The following is a 4,841-nucleotide window of genomic DNA, read 5'->3' as shown; positions in this document are numbered from 1 at the left end:
GGATGTTGACACTAAAAGTGAATGACATACACATTCCATTTAAATTGGATACTGGAGCACAAGTTAATGTGATATCAGAGACTGATTTTAAGAAAATTAGACCCAGACCAAAGATACATGGAATCAAAGTGAAAGTGACAGGATACTCAGGTACTGATATACCAGTGAAAGGAAGATGCATTGTCAAAGTGACACACAAGGACAGAGAGCACATGTTAGCATTAATCGTGGTGCCAAAGGAGGTGCAAGCCATACTAGGTTTAAAAGCCTGTGAGAGACTGAACCTGGTAAAGAGAGTCCTCATTGTGGAAAGCGAAGGAGAGACAGTCTATGATGAACTCATGAAAGAGTACAAAGACCTATTTAAGGGTCTAGGCTGCATTCCAGGAGAACACACGATCAGAGTAGATAAAAGTATGACACCGGTCATACATCCATGCAGAAAAGTTCCGTTTGCTCTTCAAAAGCAACTGAAGGCAGAGTTGGACAGGATGGAAAGCCTGAACGTGATTCAGAAGATAGATGAGCCAACTGAGTGGGTGAGTTCCCTCGTCATAGTGGACAAAAAGAATGGAAAGCTCAGAATTTGCCTGGATCCAAGAGATCTAAACAGAGCAATAAAGAGAGAGCACTTCAAGCTTCCTACACGTGAGGAAATCATGGCACAGTTTGCAAATGCAAAATATTTCAGCAAGTTAGATGCATCATCAGGATTTTGGCAGATGAAGCTGGACGAAGCAAGTTCAAGACTGTGCACGTTCAACAGTCCATTTGGCAGATACAGATTCCTAAGGTTACCATTTGGCATTGCCTCAGCTCCTGAAGTGTATCACAAGACTATCCATATGATCTATGAGCACCTGGAGGGAGTTGATACATCAATGGATGACATCATAGTATGGGGAACCACGAGAACTGAGCATGACGAGAGACTGAAAAAAGTGCTGGAAGCAACAAGGAAAACAAACCTGAAGCTGAATAGAGAGAAATGCCAGCTCGGGGTGACAGAACTGACATTCGTGGGAGATATCCTTAGCGGTGAGGGCGTCAGACCAGATCCCAGAAAGGTGTCCGCCATTGAGAATATGCCAAAGCCACAATGCAAAAAGGACGTGCAGAGGTTTAATGGAATGATCAACTACATGGGTAAATTCATATCCAACCTCTCAGAAAAGATGGCGCCACTGAGAAGACTAACTGAAAAGAACATAGAATGGGAATGGAATCATGAGCATGAGAAGTCATGGAGCGATCTAAAGAAACTGCTCACAGAGGAACCAGTTCTGAGGTTTTATGACCCAGCGAGACCCATCAAGATATCATCAGATGCATCACAGTGGGGGCTCGGTGCCGTTCTTCTGCAACAATATGACTACTGGCAACCTATTGCATATGCATCGCGCTCAATGACAGACGCGGATACGCGATATGCTCAAATAGAAAAGGAGCTGCTCAGCATCACATACGCCTGTGAAAGATTTCACCAGTTTGTGGCAGGACAAGCAATCAGTGTAGAGACTGACCATAAGCCCTTGATTGCATTGTTCCAAAAGCCACTAAATAGCTGTCCGCTTAGAATACAAAGAATGATGATCAGGCTGCAACGCTATACACTGAATGTTGCGTACACACCGGGTAAGCTGATGTATACAGCAGACACGTTGTCCAGAGCTGTTGACCCAAGTGAGCCCGCAAACACCACAATGGATGAAAAAGTGAACGCCTACGTGGACATGATCACAAGTGCACTGCCCATAGCAGATGCAAAAATGGAGCTCATAAAGACTGAGACGAACAAAGATGAAACAATGAGACGACTGAGAAAAAGCATCTTGGATGGATGGCCCAACATGAAGCAAGACTGCTCACCTGACATGGCAGAGTACTGGAACTGCAGGGCGGAACTATCAGTGGTCGAAGACATCATCTACAAAGGAAGTAAAATAGTTATCCCAAAGAGTCTGAGAAAAGAGATGCTAAAAAGTATCCATGGAGGACATCTGGGAATCGAAAAGTGTAAGAAAAGAGCACGAGAGGTGATGTACTGGCCACGAATCAACCAAGATGTGACAAATGAGGTGTCAAACTGCACAATATGCCTGAAATATCGAGCAAGCAATCCGGTAGAACCACTAAAGCCACACCCAGCACCAGACAGACCTTACCAGAAGGTAGGCGATGACCTATTCGTATGTCAAGGGAAGGACTATCTTGTAGTCACAGACTATTACTCCCTGTATCCAGAGGTTTGTAGACTGTACACAACCACTGCAGATGCTGTGATAACATGTATGAAAGCCATATTCTCCAGACATGGCGTGGCAAGCGAGGTCTTCACAGACAACGGACCTCAGTTTTACAATGCAAGTTTCCGACACTTTGCCAAAGACTGGGACTTTGTCCACACAACGTCAAGTCCTCACTTTCCACAGTCCAATGGACTAGTGGAAAAATCGGTCCAGCCAGTGAAAAGACTGATGTACAAGGCAAAAGACAGTGGAACTGACATCTATCAGAGCATGCTTGTATACCGCACAACGCCGCTCGAGTGTGGTAAGTCACCAGCCCAACTCCTTATGGGACGTCGGCTAAGGTCAAACCTACCCATCCCGGAGAACCTCCTGAAAACCTCAGGCACTGGGGGGAGGGGCACGAAACCTCAGGCACTGGGGAGGAGGGGGAGGGGCACTGTACCTCAGGCACTGGGGGGGAGGGGCACTGTACCTCAGGCACTGGGGGGGAGGGGCACTGTACCTCAGGCACTGGGGGGGGGAGGGGCACTGTACCTCAGGCACTGGGGGGGAGGGGCACTGTACCTCAGGCACTGGGGGGGAGGGGCACTGTACCTCAGGCACTGGGGGGGTAGGGGCACTGTACCTCAGGCACTGGGGGGGTAGGGGCACTGTACCTAAGACACTGGGGGGGGGTAGGGGCACTGTACCTAAGACACTGGGGGGGGCACTGTACCTCAGGCAGTGGGGGGGGGAGGGGCACTGTACCTCAGGCACTGGGGGGAGGGGCACTGTACCTCAGGCACGGGGGGGGAGGGGCACTGTACCTCAGACACTGGGGGGAGGGGCACTGTACTCAGGCACTGTACCTCAGGCACGGGGGGGAGGGGCACTGTACCTCAGGCACTGGGGGGGGAGGGGCACTGTACCTCAGACACTGGGGGGAGGGGCACTGTACCTCAGGCACTGGGGGGGGAGGGGCACTGTACCTCAGGCACTGGGGGGGAGGGGCACTGTACCTCAGGCACTGGGGGGGAGGGGGAGGGGCACTGTACCTCAGGCACTGGGGGGAGAGGGGCACTGTACCTCAGGCACTGGGGGGAGGGGCACTGTAGCTCAGGCACTGGGGGGAGGGGCACTGTACCTCAGGCACTGGGGGGGGGGAGGGGCACTGTACCTCAGGCACTGGGGGGGAGGGGCACTGTACCTCAGGCACTGGGGGGGAGGGGCACTGTACCTCAGGCACTGGGGGGAGAGGGGCACTGTACCTCAGGCACTGGGGGGGAGGGGCACTGTACCTCAGGCACTGGGGGGGAGGGGCACTGTACCTCAGGCACTGGGGGGAGGGGCACTGTAGCTCAGGCACTGGGGGGAGGGGCACTGTACCTCAGGCACTGGGGGGGAGGGGCACTGTACCTCAGGCACTGGGGGGGAGGGGCACTAGCTCAGACACTGGGGGGGAGGGGTACTGTACCTGAGGCACTGGGGGGAGGGGCACTGTACCTCAGGCACTGGGGGGGGAGGGGCACTGTACCTCAGGCACTGGGGGGAGGGGCACTGTAGCTCAGGCACTGGGGGGGAGGGGCACTGTAGCTCAGGCACTGGGGGGGAGGGGCACTGTACCTCAGGCACTGGGGGGGAGGGGCACTGTAGCTCAGGCACTGGGGGGAGGGGCACTGTACCTCAGGCACTGGGGGGGAGGGGCACTGTAGCTCAGGCACTGGGGGGAGGGGCACTGTAGCTCAGGCACTGGGGGGGAGGGGGAGGGGCACTGTACCTCGGGCACTGGGGGTGAAGGGGCACTGTAGCTCAGGCACTGGGGGGGGAGGGGCACTGTCGCTCAGTCACTGGGGGGAGGGGCACTGTAGCTCAGGCACTGGGGGGGAGGGGCACTGTAGCTCAGGCACTGGGGGAGGGGCATTGTAGCTCAGGCACTGGGGGGAGGGGCACTGTACCTCAGGCACGGGGGGGGGGAGGGGCACTGTACCTCAGGCACTGGGGGGGGAGGGGCACTGTACCTCAGGCACTGGGGGGGGGTGCTGTACCTCAGGCACTGGGGGGGAGGGGCAGTGTAGCTCAGGCACTGGGGGGGAGGGGTACTATACCTCAGACACTGGGGGGAGGGGCACTGTAGCTCAGGCACTGGGGGGGAGGGGCACTGTACCTCAGACACTGGGGGAGGGGCACTGTACCTCAGGCACTGGGGGGAGGGGCACTGTACGGAGGGGCACTGTAGCTCAGGCACTGGGGGAGGGGCACTGTAGCTCAGGCAGTGGGGGGCGGGACACTGTACCTCAGGCACTGGGGGGGGAGGGGCACTGTACCTCAGGCACTGGGGGGGAGGGGCACTGTAGCTCAGGCACTGGGGGGAGGGGCACTGTACCTCAGGCACAGGGGGAGGGGCACTGTACCTCAGACACTGGGGGGAGGGCACTGTACCTCAGGCACAGGGGGGAGGGGCACTGTACCTCAGGCACAGGGGGGAGGCCGAGCAGGCACTGTACCTCAGGCATGGGGGGAGGGGCACTGTACCTCAGGCACGGGGGAGGGGCACTACCTCAGGCACTGGGGGGAGGGGCACTGGAGCTCAGGCACTGGGGGAGGGGCACT

The sequence above is a fragment of the Somniosus microcephalus genome, chromosome 9, assembly GCF_052327205.1.
Source record: "Somniosus microcephalus isolate GS21.2 chromosome 9, FLI_Smic_1.0, whole genome shotgun sequence".
Lineage (NCBI taxonomy): Eukaryota > Metazoa > Chordata > Chondrichthyes > Squaliformes > Somniosidae > Somniosus > Somniosus microcephalus.
The sequence above is the reverse complement of the archived record's forward strand: the minus strand, read 5'-3'. Positions refer to the sequence as shown.